The following is an 18,562-nucleotide window of genomic DNA, read 5'->3' on the forward strand; positions in this document are numbered from 1 at the left end:
GTGATAGGGTGGAGACTACCTGGAGAAAGAGAAACACACTGGAGCTCCAACCTGAAGCCAGGTGAGTTAACTTTGGCCAGGCTTGTTTGTGTGTGAAGCTTTGAGGTCCTAGGGCTTAGCTATTCCCTTTTGCTGGAAAGGGTTGTCCAAAATATGGATTCCCTCATGGATTACAATGGCCAGAGTTCTACTGCTTCATGGGGATGTTTTGTCTTTCATGGCTTTTGATAGCTGCCTGAGAGGTGTGTTGAGGGCTCCACACTAAATACTGTAGGGTTACAAACAGCAAGAGGTAAAAGAGGCCCTGAGAATCCATGCTTGGCAAATGGAAGGTGGTCCAAGCTGTTTTTCACTAATTTGGTGACCCTGTGGGCCAATCAGGAGGCAAGGATTGGGAGTCAAGAGAAAGAAGGTCTATCATTTTGTCTTTGCCCAGAAATAATTCAGACAGCAGCATGACCGTAACATACCTGGTGGGGATAGCCCTGCCAGGGGACTCTGTGACTTAGCTGGTTAAAACCTCTGAACTGGGTTTGGGTGTCAGAGAAAACTGAGCTTGTGATTCATCCTTGCTCCCTCTCCTGCTCCTTAAGGAACTGGGAGGAGCACGCTCTTGGTTTTTTTTAAACAAAGGAAATTTGATGCTATATTTGGAATTTCAACTTCGCATTTAAAACTTCCTTTTCTAATACAAAAGGTAGCATGCAAAGGCTTTGACAAAGAAAACTGATATCGATTTTGATACATTCACCAACACACGACTTGTACGGAAAAGAAAGTGCAGAACAATGATATACCATAATTTTTACTGACTCTTTAACAAGTGTTTCTTTCTTTTTTTTTTTTTTTTTTTTTTTTTTTTTTTTGAGACGGAGTCTCGCTCTGTCGCCCAGGCTGGAGTGCAGTGGCGCGATCTCGGCTCACTGCAAGCTCCGCCTTCCGGGTTCACGCCATTCTCCTGCCTCAGCCTTCCGAGTAGCTGGGACTACAGGCGCCCACAACCGCGCCCGGCTAATTTTTTGTATTTTTAGTAGAGACGGGGTTTCACCGTGGTCTCGATCTCCTTACCTTGTGATCCGCCCGCCTCGGCCTCCCAAAGTGCTGGGATTACAGGCGTGAGCCACCGCGCCCGGCCTAACAAGTGTTTCTTTCTAGAAATTCAGGCAACTTTATCTAGACCTATTCCTCATCCACACCCCTTTGGCCACACCTGTCTTTGGAGCCTTTGGTGCAGTGATATGTGAAGTATTATTAATTCATTTAAAGACTCAAGAACAAAAAACCCTGAAGTTCATCTAGGAAATGTAGAAAGCAAATGATTTAAATACGCTATTTGGCAATGCTTCTGAGATTTTTACTTGAGCTAGATGTTTTGGTTTGGGGAATGGGGGAGGGGGGATTATTTGGTGTCTTCTATTACATAGTTATTTGGTGTTTTCTATTACATATTTTGTGTACATTTCCTGTGAAAGTCGATTTAATATGCAATAAAAATAACTGCTGCCAAAACCCAAGACCTAACCTTTTTTTCTTTCTTTTTGAGATGGAGTCTCTCTGTTTCCCAGGCTGGAGGGGCGCGATCTCGGCTCACCGCAACCTCCGCCTCCCGGGTTCAAGCGTTTCTTCTGCTTCACCCTCCCCAGTAGCTGGGATTACAGGAGCCGGCCACCACGCCCGGCTAATTTTTAAATTTTTAGTAGAGAAGAGGTTTACACCATGTTGGCCAGGCTGGTCTCGAACTCCTGACCTGAGGTGATCCACCCACCTAGGCCTCCCAAAGTGCTGGGATTACAGGCGTGAGCCACCGCACACAGCCAAGACCTAACCTTTAAAACCTTTTGGTAGATCGCTTGCTGCAGGCTGTAAGCTGTTCCAGCGAACGAGAGCTGGCTGTCTTCAGTCATCCAAATTATGTTTTAAGTGTTCGCGAGGCAAAGCGCTGAGTGCCACCTTACACTTGGACAACCTTTACCTACTCACTCACTCCGAAAAACTTAGGACTGAATGCCCAGCTCCTCTGTTGCTCACAATTCAATTTTCAGCGGCAGAGGCGGCTGTTGGAGGAGCCCCGAGGAGAGACGCATAAGGCAACCAGTGGGAAGATTTTCTGCTCCTCAGCCTTGGACGATCTAACGCTCATAAAACAGAGATGCAAGGAAAATTTTCTCTGATTTTTTTCTTATTTCACAAAATTTTTTCTTGTTTACTTTCTTTTTCAGTCTCGCTCTTCAGCGATACCGCCTAATGCATGGGTCCGTAGTGTGACTGCAGGGTTCATGCTTCCTGCCAAGGAGACCTGATGGAAAATTTATCTGTTTATGATTTTTTTTTTTTATGCTGGGCTACAAGTCGATATCTACATATAGTCAGAAATGATAATACCATGACCCACAAGAACTCCTTGTGGAGTAATTTGTGCCCCGTTTCAACGTCTGCTTGTTTCACCCACATTAGCAATATATTCTTCTCACGCTAAGTTTTATAAAAAGCCACAGATGACTGTCCGAATAAACAGCATAGTATTAAAAGCAACATACTTGACACTCTCCTTTTTATAGAAGTAGAGGAAGCGCGACGAACGCGTACAAAGAATGAGAAAGGAGAATGAAGAAAATATGCAGCTGGAGGAGCCGGGGGTCGAACCCGGGGCCTCGTACATGCGAAGCACGCGCTCTACCACTGAGCTACACCCCCTGCCCGCGAAATAGTTATGTTGGCTTATGTATAAAATATCATTTTGTTTTCAGTTTGTTGGTTTCATTTTCTGTTGGTTGGAGAAGGATCGCCGGATTAAATTCCACCACTTTCGTGAAATCACTAAACTGGATACTGTTTGGCAGCTAACAGTATCCTAATACATTTATAACAGTATACTAAGACACTAAGATTATAGTCCAAATGACACAGTTTCTTATCCTTGGACTTTCCCATTCCTGTTAGCCTGCTCCAAGCTCCATTCACAAGCAAACTGCATGAAAGCTACTTTCTTCCACCAGCAAAAAGCACAGACTTCCAACATTGAGGACTGTTCAGTCATAGAGAAGGATCCCTGATTTTAGTCTAGACCTTTAATCCAGAGCTCTTCCAACTGAGCTGTGTTTGCCACATTTCTACTTTCTCCCGCAATATTGACTCAAAGGAAGTGCTGCTCTGTCCAGAGGCAGCCTTCGGAGAGTTGAATTCACACTGTATTTGTTGGAAGCTGTGACAACATCCATTTTCCAGTTGACTCTCAATCCTCGTTAATGCATCATGAGCTCTGAGATTGTCCTCAATTTTGGTTCCACACCTCCATCTCTAATCCTCCCTTAAGAACTATGTTCACAAAGGATTTTTTTTTTAAACCTGCAAAATTTGATTAACTTTAATCAATTGACGATTTTCCAGACTAGAGGAATAAACAGGGCAACAGCAAAAGCAGAACAGCGAAGCAAGGATGGGCGACTGAGCAAAGCTATCACAACAGGAAAGTCTGCTATGCATACAGATGTTTGAAAGAATAAAGCCGGAGAGTCCTGGGAATGTTCAGAGTGCCATCAATGAATGAAAAAATGCAAGGCAGTCCTGGATAGCACAGAGCTAATAGAATTGGATTGGCCGGCAGGGGAAGAGCATAGTTAATAGCTGTTCTGTCCCTGGGATGCTTTTATCACTTCCATAACGAGTCCGGGAAAAAAAAAAATAGTGGTGTGTATCACAGACAGGCACAGTTCTAGGGACCTGGGACACCTGTTAGTGGATGCAGAAGCTCTGGATTGGAAGACCGCACAGAAGGAAGAAGGAGGACAGGGAAAAAGTCCTCTCCATCACTTGAATTTATCTGAAAGTCAAATGTTCTCCATCACAGTGAATGAACATGATTTTGTCTTCAAAATTAAAGCACGTTGATGGTGGGACTTTCCTTACTTTTGTTTCTTTTTTCAAGCTCCTTCACGAGATACAAGAGCCCTTATTCAAATTCATGTGCTCTATTCCAGCTATGTGATAAAGTTTTATAAATAGTCTGTGTCCTAGGCATTCGATTTGTTATCCGAAGTGTTTTTCCTGGGATGGCTGGAAAACCATCCTAATTTTCCCCACTGCTGGTGTCTTTAGGATAACACTCAAATAATTTCCACTGCTAGTGTCTTCAGGATTAGCTATTATGGAAAAAAAAAATTTTTTTCCCATGACTTTCTTTTTTTTCTTCTTCTTGGTTTCTCTTCGTTCTCCTAAGTAACATTGTAGAAAGAAAGAATAGGTGAAAAGCTGGTTAGTGCTATTGCATTCGTGATGTTGAATAGGCATTTTTTTTTCCTTTTGTTTCTTCTTTCTGCTATCACAGAAATCATGCTTAATTTCTGTGTGAGCCGGTGGAAAAAAAAAGGGAACTGAAGGCATAGAGTAGGAGAGAGGCTTCCGCATTACGTTACTGAAGGTATGTGTGGTATAAAAGTACTTGGGGAAATCGAATAAACAAAACCATGGAAGTGCAGGGCATTGAACCCTGGACCTCATACACGCAAAGCACGTACTCTACCACTTAGCTATATGCCTGAAAGGCAAAGAAGACCTTTTAAATTTTTGATGAGTTCAAATTATTGCATTTTATGCTTTTGTTGTCATATCTACAAAATCTTTGCCTAACCTAGGGTCACAAAGATGTTTTCTTCTAGAAGCTGTATAGTTTTATGTTTTACACTTAGGCCTATGATTCAATTTTAGTAGATGCTTTAGGCTTTATAGTATGCATTTTAAAAATCACACTGTAACTTCAAGTGGTATTATATTACTTCATGTATAGATAAGGTAGATAAGGACTTTACACCACTATATGTTCATTTCTTCTCTACCAGAGTTTGTGCTAATATTAACAACATAACCTCTCCATATGTTATAACTCCACAACATATTGTTATTATTTGTATTCTAAACAATTATTTTTAAACAGATTTAACTAATAGCAAAAAAATTCTTATATTTACTACATCCTTATAATTCCCAGTGCTCTTCATTTATTTGTGTAGATGCACATTTCTTTGTGTAGATTCATTTTTTATGTTGGGGCTGTCATTGAGACACATGGTACAGATATCAGTCTCATGTAGACGAATGTAATATGGGTGTGCAGTAGAGAAAGGTGAATCTAGAAGAACTCCTGAGTTTTCTAATTTACACCAGAAAATTTTTTGAAAGTCTTCAGTTGTACAAATGTGAAATATTTTTCAAGGAGGCATATTCCCTGAACTTTTTCTATCTCCAGAAAAAAACTTAATACATTAGGCTATATAGACTTTTATATTCAATGGAATTCCTTTACTAATGTGGCTCTAGGGACTATTAAAATTTTACATAAAAATAAGAAAAGAATTTTCTGAAGACAAAAGGGAACTAAACTTCTAAGACTTTAGTTAGTGTACTATTATTATAATCCTAATAAATTTTTCGCTTCTCACCATTCCTATTCAACTAATAATTTTTCCAGCAAAAAAAAATTTTTTTATGTTACACATCTAGTATCCTGATGTAATACAGTTGTATTTTGGCAGTTCTATTTGATATTGTCTTTCCTAAATTTAAGTCCTAAATTTTGAATAATAAAAATTTTATGATGTTTCTTACATTAAAACTAGCTCCGAGTTTCCCAGTCAGCCTCTGATCCACAATAAAGACTTGTTCTAGCTCTTAATAAAAAGAGGAATACTGAAAATAATTAGCAGTAATATGCTCCACACTTTAATTAGGTCAAAACAATTGTGACAATGTTCTGTGACAAATTCCACAATGTGAAAAACAAAAGAAAACAAAGTTCTATCAGTTCAAAAGAAAGAAACTTATTCACCCTAGGTTAATTATATACAAGTAAAACAATATTCATACAAACATGTTTCAGCAATTGTCTACCCTTTTCAGATTGGATTGGGAATGTCCTAGAAGCAGATGCATTGTCATTTAGTCTGCAGTTCAGTAACCTTTCTCGTGGTATAGCGATGAAAGGAGATCCAGTTTAGTGATTTCAGAAATAGTGTGATTTATCTTCGTGGATTTTCTCCCGTCAACCATTATGTTTTGAAAATTAGAAATACTGACACTGATATATCGAGATGTATGTGCAAGAGAGCTTGGCTATCACGAGAATGTTGCTCGGTGGTAGAATGCATACTTAACTTGTGTGCTATCTTGGTTTCATTTCCTGAAAATGTCGCTGTTCTTTAGCTACTCACCAACAACCATCCCTTCTTTTCTCATACACTTTACTCGCGTACATGATCCAAAGGACTCCCTTTAGTGCTACTCCATTTGTATGCCATAAACTTCTGCACTGCCCAGGGCAAATGACTATGGCAAAGACTAGATGGAAGAGGATAAAACAAAGGATTAATAGCTCATTCGAAATCATCACTAGGAGACAGAAACCTGACCCCACATTAACAGAAATTAACCTTGGGTTCCGATTCTCTGCATCTGTAAAGATTATCAAAGACAAAAAGAAAAGAAAAAGATCACCATCACATTTTATTTATTTATTTATTTATTTATTTTTATTTTTAAATTTTCTTCACTGTGTCTGGCTCAACCAACAGGATGTGGAAGAGCAGAAAGTTTTTTTGTTTGTTTGTTTGTTTTTAAATCCCTGTCACTTATCTTCTGTGTCCCTCCTCCACCTATCCATTCCACACTGCCAGGGAATTGGGTTCAGCCATCATATGTAGGAATCAATAAGTTCCAAGTCTTTCTTAGTGGGTAAATACATTGTATAATAAAAGCACTTAAGAAACCTGAAAGCTAAAAAGTTGGAAACAATCGAAGTATTGAAAGAGAAATTGAATGAAGTTTTCTGTCTGCAGTAAGCTGAGATAGCTTGATTGGGAGGGCATTAGACTGAAGATCTAAAGGAGACTGGTTCAATTCAGGGTTTTGGCAACTTTGCCTTTTCAGATACTCTACCAGCGATCTACCTTTGCAGTCTTAAAATTTCGTATGAACTGCATCTCTTAATTTATGTTTAGTAATTGATATTCAGGGGAGCAAAAGAACATGGCACATAAGCAAAGGAATTACGTGTCTACCTTCTTTTGCTTCTCCATATGTAATAAAGCAATCGCGATGCCCCACGAATTTTGATGTGTGAAATAAAGATGAACTGTAAAATTCATTTTGATACTTACAATTTTATTTCATTTTTTCTTAATTAGAGTGATATTAGACAGAAAATGAAAAATACCATGACAGGCTGAAAAAAGAGTGACTGAAAGGGAAAAGCTTTGTATTTTAGCACTTTTTATGGCAGTTGCCCCCGCTTTGAATAAGGGATCCTGTATTTTCATTTTACACTGGACCTGTAAATCGACATTCATAGTACATATAATTGTAGTATCTATAATTGACATTCATAATTACAGATTATTAATTCATAGTTGACATTTTACAAATTTGGAGAATTGAAGACATTCTAACTCTTCACACGCCTATAGCTGAATTATAATCCCAAGAGCATGGCCAGTACTGTATTAAAATCCACACCTACAGTATACATTCCCTCTCTAAACTTCAATTCGTTGTTCTTAACTCTTTATATAAAATTGGAATACTTGAAATGACATTGCACAGAAAATCCCAATGGAAGATATGGCTTGTATTTAAAAAAAGAAAAAAAAAAGCAAACAAAAAAATGGGCAGCATACTATAATCACTGTACTGCTCTGTGCTATTTTTATGTAGTCTTATGTTGGGAAGATGCACAGTTTCAGTTTGTTTCCAAAGCCTTTGGACGCCACCTGTTATGTCCAAGATCAGGGGTGGAGGATCCCCGATGGTAGACAGGAACGACAGAAAAACCTCAAGTTTAAAGACAGTTGGCATGAAGACACTCTCACCTTGACCAACCGAGGCCCCACTGGGATTCGAACCCAGGATCTCCTGTTTACTAGACAGGCGCTTTAACCAACTAAGCCACGGAGCCCACGGAAACTGTCTTTGGTTTCCTTCTATCAGAGTATACCTTGGTATTTGTGGTAGAATTTAGATTTTCCTTTTAATTAAAAACAAAAAATTATTCATTTATTGGATTTTTATTTGGCCTTTGATCCCACCCACAGACGCTCAAGACAGTGAATAACAGCTTTGATGGAAGCACTGATTTGCCAGTCTTTTTCTCTTGCTCTTTATAACCTTACTGTATTTGGCTTGGAACCTCATTGCCTTATGGGAACTCAAGCCGAGGGATAAATTGAAGCAACATCAAAAGAGAAGGGACTATGAGAAATATTTTTATTTCAGGCTCATTTTAGGCTTCCTAAGGCATTTGACTTAATGTTTAGATTGTGCATCTGTGAAAGAAGGGAAGTGCCACAAGTTCTTTCACTTTAAAAGTCAACGCCTGGAAATGAGCTCAAGCAGTTCCTATGATTTACACAAGTTTGAAAAGGAAGGAAAATGAGTGAAGGAGCTAATAACCTCAGCGACTTTTTCTAGGGAACATTACAGCTCTTGACATAGAATCATAAAGAGATGGGAGACAAGGAAGACAGGAGGCAGGAAAACAGAACGTTCTGGAGCTTTAGCGATTATATTGTCCCTTTAAAATGGAACTTTTTCTGCAAAAAGGAGAATTCAAAGGAGATTCACAGATCAGGACTACAGCTACCAAATGAGTTAGTAGAATATATATGTGTGTCCCAGGTAGATCGATAGATTCATGTAGCTCAGATGATAAGCATTCAAACTATTAGTGTAAGGAATGAAGATTCGAATCTCTGTCACCAGTCTTTTTGTTGTTGTTTTTTGTTTTTTTGAGACGGAGTCTCACTCTGTCGCCCAGGCTGGAGAACAGTGGCACAATTCCGGCTCCCTGCAACCTCCGTCTCCCGGGTTCAAGCAATTCTCCTGCCTCAGCCTCCCGGGTAGCTGGGATTACAGGCATGCACCACCACACCCAGCTAATTTTTGTGTATTTAGTAGAGACAGGAGTTTCACTATGTTGGCCAGGCTGGTCTCGAACTCCTGACCTCAGGTGATCCACCCGCCTCGGCCTCCCAAAGTAGTGGGGTTACAGGCCCGAGCCACCATGCACGGCCTAGAAGTACTGTATTTTCTAAGAGGTTGAAAAAACAATAATTCATTGCAACCTGAAGCTAAATCTGCTAAGATATGTTATAGCTAGTGATGGTAAAATTATGAGAAGGACAGAAAGAGGTTTGTTTGAACAAGTTTAAAAAACTTGTGATAAATGTAAGGCTATTGTTATTTATTGTATTATTCATCAACAGATAATTTGTGGAAAATATTTGATGGTATCAGGTGTTATTGAATAGTAATGTCAACAGTGGACTTAATTTGCTCTGGTAGACCAGCCATCAGAAATTAGAAACTGAAGGTCCTGACAAAAGGGATCACACAGCAGTTTAATGACTTAACGCTGCAAAGTTGTGTGTGTGTTTTTTTTTGTTTGTTTGTTTGTTTTTGTTTTTAACTCAGGGCTGAGATGGAAATTTTTTTTTGAAGGGGAAGAACTGCCCTCAATTACTATGATCAGACCCTGAATGGCTTTGGAAGTTAGCTTTTGTTTCAGATTGGATAATGCTTTTTAATAAATTCAGCCCCAAATTACAAGGCAAAACAATGTTCATATACAAAACTTGTACCGCAGTAAAGTCATTTTGATGACAGCTAACACTGCTAGAATCATAGTAATATCAAGCTGCCCTGTGCACTGCCTGTGGTGTCAAAAGTTAAAAGAGGCAATTCTCCAATCCCACAGAAATTTTCAGCAGATATATTCTCTGAACTCGAGCTAAAGTACCAACAGTGTGTTAAAAACTTAATGCAAGTGCAAAAGCAATTTCCATATTTCAAAATCTACTTAACTATGCAATTGAGGAGTTTCAAGCTAAGCCTCACTTTGAAGTGACTAATTTGCAATGTAATGACATGCTAAAAGCAAACATAAAGAGATGAACCTACTAGAATCCATAAATGTCTTCCATGCAATGAATATGCCCCAAATCATATACTCACAGATTGATATTAGCCATTTGACATCTCCTATCTTTATGAAAAGATATTTTCAAAATGAAATAAATAAAATTACACTACAGGTCATTAACAGATGAGCATTAGCAAATGACTTTGATGATAGAAACACTAACTTTGAGCCCCCATCTGTAATAATAATTATTATTATAATGATGATTTAATTCTTCTCATTATCAATAATTACACTCAATTAGTATTGTATTTTGAATTTCATCAATAAATATGAGTGGACTTTTTTCTCCCTTGTTATATAAGTACCTACATAATATCCTTGATTTGGCCATTTGACTTGCAAATCCTAAAATATTTACTACTTGGCCATTTACAGAAAAAAGTCTCTCTCAGGCTAATTTTATAAGAGCACTAATCCCATTCATGAAGATTCCACCTTTATCACCTAATCACCTTCCAAAGGCCCTACATCCTAATCTAATGACATTGGTGATTAGGTTTCAACATACGAATTTTCGTTGATGGGGACAGTCACAAACATTCAGATTACAGTAGGAGTATATTTAAAAGCCTGGAAAACACAATTAATTTTGCACAAGCTTACTTTGACAAAGAGTCCCTAGGTTGATCTCCAATAATTTCTATCTCCTAGTGTTCAAGTATTTGTGTAATACTCTCCCCTTGAGAGTGGTTGGGACTTGTGACTTCTAACCAATAGAACATAGCAAGGGAAAGGGATGCCACTCCCATAATTATGTAAATATGTATATAAAACATACAATGTATAGTTTATATTATTTATACACATACATTATTATAATCTATAATAATAGGTATATATAAGCCATTTTATATATAGATATATGAGCAATTTTAAATATGTGTACACACACAAATATATATTCAAAATAGAGCACAAAAACCCTGCCTAGGTCATTGACGATAATGACAGCATTTGGGGTGGAGTAGATCCAGTGATCGAATCTGCAGTGAAGAAGGAAATGACAATGGGAGTTGATAGAAACAGAAGAGAGAGAGCCAGAGTCTGGTATATTTGACAGGCTTGAGTCTCAGGGGAATGACAACAGCACTCACTCCAAAAGGACCTGTAAGCAGCAACTGACGTCTCTACTAGAGAGGGGAGAAGTCTTTAATACAATTCATTTATGCTGTAGATTCCAGGAACATGCTCCTATAATATGTGCTTGGCTGAATCACCAGACATTACGGGTGGATGGTCTTTCTGGGAAAGTGGAGGGAGTGTTTTCTGTGGAAAATGTAACTTTGATGCTACATAAAGCTGGTGGCACGGAATGGCTTGGTGTGGCACTTTTTGCATGGAAAAGACAATTTCCGTTTACTTTGGATGGAGCATGTGTTCTAGAGCTCATGTAATTTAGTTCACAAAACAACTGGTGATTTTTTTGTGACTCAAAGTTGTCCAAATTTGTGGGGTAGGAGAGACACAGGTTTCTTTTCTTTGTTTTTTTAGACGGAGTTTTGCTCTTGTTGCCCAGACTGGAGTGCAATGGTGTGATCTCAGCTCACCGCAACCTCCGCCTCCTGGGTTCAAGCAATTCTTCTGCCTCAACCTCCTGAGTAGCTAGGATTACAGGCGTGTACCACCACACCCAGCCCACACCCAGCTAGTTTTGTATTTTTAGTGGAGATGGGGTTTCTCCATGTTGGTCAGGCTGGTCTTGAACTCCAGACCTCAGGTCACATGCCTGTTTCAGCCTCCCAAAGTGCTGGGATTACAGGCGTGAGCCACAGCTCCTGGCCTGACATGCAGGTTTCCTAAACTCCTTTATTGAAACATTTACAGTGGCCTCTGACTTTAGTGACCACTTGGTTTCTTTTAAAAAGTGGCAAATTATTTGAGCAAGCACTAAATTAACACACACCAGACCAATCATCTTTTCTGTGACCAATGTCCTTTTCTTATGTTTCGTGGAAATATCCTTAGACAAGTTTAAATTTTAACTGGGCTTATTTGAGCAAAGAACAACAAAATGAAATGTGGCAAAACAAAACAAAAAGACTGAAGAATCAGGCAACCTGCAAACCAGAGCAGGTTCAGAGAATGCCAACCAATAACATGGCCTAACAACATTTATGGGAAACAGAAGTACAGTGGAGACAACCTCATTGGTTACAGCTCAATTTATTAATTGGTTACAGAGCCTCCAGCAAGTAATTAAAGCTCAGCTACTGTATTTCAACTCCATATTAGTTTGGTCTGTTAGGCTTAGTGGAGGAGCCTAGTCCAAATCAATGGCCTCCTAGACATTTTATTCAACAGATACAACAGTCTTTATTTTTCCTTCAAACCTCTTGCCTTATGCACTCAGGTCTCCCTCTAAAATATTTTCTCCTAGTTTAAGTGAAACACAAAAACTATTTTCTGTCATAAACTGGATTGTGTAATCCAATTTATGTTGATTCATCAGTTATTATTAGGACTATAAATTTAGACTACTGGGAGGGAAAATGTAGAAATATCCCACAAACATAAGGGGATTGTCGTAACTCAGTGCAGAGGATGTGTCTGTGCCCCCTGTTCATGTGATGGTGTGTCTGTGCCCTTCTCTGATGTCTCCATAAATGCTTAGGACTTCCACTACATTATTTCCTCCTCCTCCTCCTCCTCCTCCTCCTCTTCTTCTTCTTCTTCTCCTTCTCCTTCTCCTTCTCCTTCTCCTTCTTCTCCTCCTTCTCCTCCTCCTCCTCCTCCTCTTCTTCTTCTTCTTCTTCTTCTTCTTCTTCTTCTTCTTCTTCTTCTTCTTCTTCTTCTTCTTCTTCTTCTCCTCCTTCTCCTTCTTCTTCTCCTTCTCCTTCTTCTCCTCCTTCTCCTCCTCCTTCTTCTCCTTCTCCTCCTTCTCCTCCTCCTTCTCCTCCTTCTCCTCCTTCTCCTCCTTCTCCTCCTCCTCCTTCTCCTCCTTCTCCTCCTCCTTCTCCTTCTTCTTCTTGCAGGTCTTCTCTTCTTTGTCTCTTTCTCTCTCTCTTTCTCTCGACGGAGTCTTGCTCTGTCGCCCGGGCTGGAGTGCAGTGGTGCAATCTTGGCTCACTGCAAGCTCCGCCTCCCAGGTTCACGCCATTCTCCCGCCTCAGCCTCCCGAGTAGCTGGGACTACAGGTGCCCACCACTGCGCCTGGCTAATTTTTTGTATTTTTTTTTTTAGTAGAGACGGGTTTCACCGTGTTAGCCAGGATGGTCTCGATCTCCTGACCTCGTGATCCGCCCACCTCGGCCTCCCAAAGTGCTGGGATTACAGGCGTGACCCACCGCTCCCGGCCTGCAGCCTTTTCAAAAGGTGATACTCTCTCAACAATACCCAGAGTCTCAGCTCAGCATAGGTAGAAGACAAAGGATTTTTTCTGCACTCGCGCTTCTTTCACTTCACGATTCAATACGGGGAGGACTAGGTAGCAAGTCTTTGTGGTGAATAAGCATCTCCTGCCTCCTCAGTTCACAACTGGCATTGTTGAACATCTACTTTTCTCTTTTAGGAGAAGGTAAAGAAACAAGAAAATGGCTTCTTGTTGGGGATGATCTCTTCTATACTTGTCGTCAGGGCCAGCCTCATGGGTCTGTGACCAGTGCTGTTCATAGACTTTGGGCTCCACACATTGTGTAACAAAAGTCTTGCTTTTCATTGCTGGGTTCTTCATCCCACAGGCTGCTGCTTTTTCCAAAGTACTCGATCAGGCTGACTTCTAAAAAATACTTCAACCTTGTCGGGCCGGGCGGCTCGCGCCAGTAATCCCAGCACTTTGGCAGGCCAGGCGGGCGGACCACGAGGTCAGGAGATAGAGACCATCCCGGCTAACACAGTGAAACCCGACTCTACTAAAAATACAAAAATTTAGCAGAGCGTGGTGGCACGCTCCTGTGGTCCCAGGTACTCGGGAGCCTGAGGCAGGAGAATCGCTTGAATCCGGGAGGCTGAGGTTTCAGTGAGCTGAGATCGCGCCATTGCACTCCCGCCTGGGTAACAAGAGCGAAACTCCGTCAAATAAATAAATAAAAAGCTCCAGCCTTCTAATATTAATATTAAACTTTCCCCCAAATCCAAGAATAAACCCTCTTGAACTAATTCCTGATGCTAGTCTCAGGTGCATGAAAGATGAGGTGGAAGTGTGGTTAAGTGTCTAAGGAGATGATTTTCAAGTTAAGGTGATTTTCCTGCTCTCAGAACTTTAATTTTTCCCACTAAATTTTTGTGAAGTACAAGACTGTAGCCCACACAGCAGTGATTGCTCAGAATGGCTACAGAGAAAGTGAATAACAAAAATGTCAACAAGTAACTTTGGTAGGGTAGGGGAAGCATTGGGAAGATGTTGGTAAAAGAATACAAAATTACAATTAGAAGAAGTTCAAGAAATCTATTGTACAACATGATGACTATAGGTAAAAACAATACAATGTATTGAAACGTGATGAGATTTTAAAGTGTTGTCACTACAAAAATAACTGTGAAGTAATGCATATGGTAATCAGCTCGATTTAGCCACTCCACAATGCATGTGTGTGTTATAATTATAAAATCATAATTTCACTTGTCAATTTAAAATTTAAAATACAAATGAAAAATGTTATTTTTCTAGAATATCCTCTTGAACATCAACACGGGTTTTAAACACCACAGGAAATTAAAACTGACGGTCAGGAAACCCACACGTCCTCATTTACCACCAAGTGGAGGTGCCGGGGATTGAACCCGGGGCCTCGTGCATGCTAAGCACGCGCTCTACCACTGAGCTACACCCCCTCTCCGGGACCGGTCCTTTTTATGTCCTAAACATTATAATTTCATCTTTCTCTGTGCGTTTCGAGAATTTGAAATTTAGTACAAAGATCCCTTATATGTGACTCTATTTCTGAAACCTTTAGGTTTTTCATTCTATCTTACAGGTACATCAACAGAAGAGTAATTTGATGCTACACAAAAATATTACCATTCCAGTCTTATCAGCCCATCCCAAATTTGGCTCCCAAGAAGAGGCTTGAAGGGCTCTTCCATTCCTCCACCTGAGAGGGTCCCAAGATGTAACAATCTCTGGCAGCTTGAAAATTTCTCTTGAGTGATATTTCTCTGTATAGTTTTGTTTACTGGAATCATGTTAATGGTTTACACAGTCACATTTAAAAATAAAACTAACAACTATACAGAAAAAAGTACTTTAAATTTGAAAACAAACAGAAAAAAAAATTTCAAATTAATAATATCAGAATTTAAAAAGAGAACCAACCCAGGTAAATGTTTTACACGGTAGTTTGACCTTATAACTACATTCTAGATACAAAAGAACTGCAAATAGATGATCTCCCCTGCAGTAGAACAGAATACACAGCCTCAAGTCATGGAGTTACACTGGCTTTTCTTACTTCTGTTGAACCAAAATAACATATGCAAGGAGAATGAAACACAGACAAGTTTATCCAGGAGAAAGCTGGGTTTTACTAGGATTCTATTAGAACTGAGTGGGGGAAACAAAAAACACTATCAGGGTCTGAAAAGGAACTCAAACACTGGACCATCAAATTGAAAGTTTAATTTTCTAACAAATTATTCAGGGTTAAAGACATTTTCATTTTCAAAATCTCTTCAATTAAAAAATATGTGGGTACTTCCTAACACATATATATATATTTAATATATGTATATATAACATATATACACATATATGTTTTTAAAACAATTATTCTGTTTATTTATTTTTGAGACAGAGCCTCGCTCTGTCACCCAGGCTGGAGTGCAGTGGTGTGACCTCGGCTCACTGCAACCTCCCCCTCCAGGATTCAAGAAATTCTCCCTGCCTCAGCCTCCCGAGTAGCTGGGATTACAGGTGCCCACCATCACTCCTGGTTAATTTTTGTATTTTTAGTAGAGACGGGGTTTCACCATGTTGGCCAGGATGGTCTCAAACACCTGACCTCAGGTGATCCGTCTGCCTCTACTAAAAATACAAAATTAGCCGGGTGTGGTGGCCTATGTCTGTAATCCCAGGTACTTGGGAGGCTGACGCGGGAGAATCGCTTGAACCCAGTAGAGGGAGGTTGCGGTGAGCCAAGATCGCGCCATTGCACTCCAGCCTGGGCAACAAGAGTGAAACTCCGTTAAATGTAGCACGCTCTCTCTCTCCCCTTTCTGTCTTTCTTCGCTGGCTTTGTTATTTGAATTAGCGGGAAGCCTTGGGGGCAGCTCCTTCTGCAGCACACATCAAGCACTGATCATCCACTTCTAAGGCTTCCAGAGTATGGCAGACAAAAGCTGAGGGAACAAAAACGTGTCTCATGTTTTTAGTATAGATGAGCTTTCATTTAATTGACATTACCTGAAAATCTTGTGTTCTTCATTATAGGGGCTGTATATTGCTTTCCTCCCTAAACTAGAGAAATTAGAAATGGGCATTTCCACTTTTTTGTTTTGTTTTATAGACTTTTATTGGTTTTAAAGTTTTGCCAAATCCAGGATTTAGTGCTCTTAAACTGAATCATACTGTCTTTTCCAGGTGAGTGATAGTTGAGGTACACTTACCACCAGGTGTAGAGAAGTTTGAGTTTTGAAGTCACTGAAATTAACTGGGTTTCTCAAGGGCAAATTGGAATCCTACTTATAGAATCCAAGGTCGAGTTCTGACTGTGGTCAATATGACCCTGAATGTTTGAGGTAGCTGGAGATTACACGTGGATAATGTAATAACAACGGGTTACATTAAATGAGTACATAATTCCTTTGATAAACCAACTTTTTCAGAGGTGAAATAATTGGCCACATAGCTCACAGCCAACATGTAGCAGGACAAGTTTCAAAGCCAGACAGATTTCCTCCGAAGCACCTGCTCCAGATATTTTCTTTAGAGACAAAAATCCTGAATTCAAAAGACAGTTTGAAAAAGAGTGACTTTTGGATTCATTTTGTCTTTGACAATGTCAGTATCACTCATAGGAAGACATGTTGTCTTCAATGTTGAACAGTTCTCAGTTCTCATCCAATCCTCTCATCAATAATTCTAGATGTCCACTAAGAAATTGGAAATCTCATCATCTGATCCATTCAATAAGTTTTTGTTTGTTTGTTTGTTTGTTTTGAAGCAGAGTCTTGCTCTGTTACCCAGGCTGGAGTGCAATGGCGTGGTCTTGGCTCACTGCAACTTCCGCCTCCTGGGTTCAAGCTGTTCTCCTGCCTCAGCCTTCTGAGTGGCTGGGATTACAGGCACCCACTACCATGCCCAGCCAATTTTTGCATTTTTTAGTAGGGACGTGGTTTCACCATGTTGGCCAGGCTGATCTCCAACTCCTGACCTCAAGTGATCCACCCGCCCTGGCCTCCCAAAGTTCTGGGATCGCAAGTGTGAGCCACCGTGCCCTAATGTTTGCTGAAGATATGGCAAGAGGTTGGTGAGGAAAGGGCAGACTTTGTCCTCCACAAACCCTGTTTTCAGGATTTGTAGTATGAATGTGTCTCAGGTTGATTTTATTTTATTAAAGCTCTTAAAAATCAGAGACAAAGAAACAAACTTCTGAACTCATATAAGTTAGTGGAGGTTTTGCACCAGTTTCTCATACTCCTTGCTTGTGAACTCATTAACCAAAGATATTTAAAACAGGATCTAAGAATGCAGCCATTGAGTAAAGAAATGGAATTTCCTTCTTGGAGCTAGAATGTGAAGAGAGGCAGCCAGGTGAAAAGAAAAAAGTAAAGTTGGCAGATAGAAATTGCTTTCCTCTGGCTAATTCAATATAAAAAAATGTGTATTTATATTAATACCTTTGAAAACTTTTAAAAATGTCAATCAGTGGACTAGAAATACTGAGTAGCTGGGTAATGAAAAGCATGGTGATCATACTGAAGAAGAGGGGGCAAAAAGCAAAGGTAGTCATTGCTCTTGTACTACACTGTAAAGGTTCTAGCTCACTTGTGAAATAGTCACCTTTTTCTTTGCAGTTGATAATATCCATTTTAACACAAAAATAATTTGCTGGCCGGGCGGTGGCTCAAGCCTGTAATCCCAGCACTTTGGGAGGCCGAGACGGGTGGATCACAAGGTCAGGAGATCGAGACCATCCTGGAGAATATGGTGAAACTCGCCTCTACTAAAAAATACAAAAAACTAGCTGGGCGAGGTGGCGGGCGCCTGTAGTCCCAGCTACCCGGGAGGCTGAGGCAGGAGAATGGCGTGAACCCGGGAGGCGGAGCTTGCAGTGAGCAGAGATCCGGCCACTGTACTCCAGCCTGGGCCACAGAGAGAGACTCCGTCTCAAAAAATAAATGAATAAATAATAATAATAATAATAATAATTTGCTTCTTCCACATGGGGTGTCTTCTGATGATAATGGATGTTTGCAGAATATATTTCATTTATCTATTCAAAAAGAAGAAAAAATGAGATGAGTGAAGAAATACAGAGAAGTAAATAGTGTGAAATATTTTGGCATGGTAGGCTATCTAATTCATTTAATGCAGACTTGTTTATTTTTTCACCTATTATTTGTGGCAGTATTGTACTTCATTGAAAGCCATTATTCTATTGTCCAATGTCCATCCACCCACTCACCTAGAAATTGTTGGTATTTATAGCCATCTGTTTG

General features: G+C 39.9%; 3 non-coding genes across 3 annotated transcripts; all 3 read right to left on the reverse strand.

The window, feature by feature from the left end:
- Positions 1-2,622: 2,622 nt before the first annotated feature.
- On the reverse strand, positions 2,623-2,694 carry TRNAA-CGC (transfer RNA alanine (anticodon CGC)). Its single transcript has one exon. It is a non-coding gene; the product is annotated as a tRNA-Ala (tRNA).
- A 5,174-nt stretch (positions 2,695-7,868) lies between these two features.
- Positions 7,869-7,942, reverse strand: TRNAT-AGU (transfer RNA threonine (anticodon AGU)). Its single transcript has one exon. It is a non-coding gene; the product is annotated as a tRNA-Thr (tRNA).
- Positions 7,943-14,665: 6,723 nt separating this feature from the next.
- On the reverse strand, positions 14,666-14,737 carry TRNAA-AGC (transfer RNA alanine (anticodon AGC)). Its single transcript has one exon. It is a non-coding gene; the product is annotated as a tRNA-Ala (tRNA).
- Between the last annotated feature and the right edge of the window lie 3,825 nt (positions 14,738-18,562).

This window comes from Macaca fascicularis, chromosome 4 (genome assembly GCF_037993035.2).
Source record: "Macaca fascicularis isolate 582-1 chromosome 4, T2T-MFA8v1.1".
Classification (NCBI taxonomy): domain Eukaryota; kingdom Metazoa; phylum Chordata; class Mammalia; order Primates; family Cercopithecidae; genus Macaca; species Macaca fascicularis.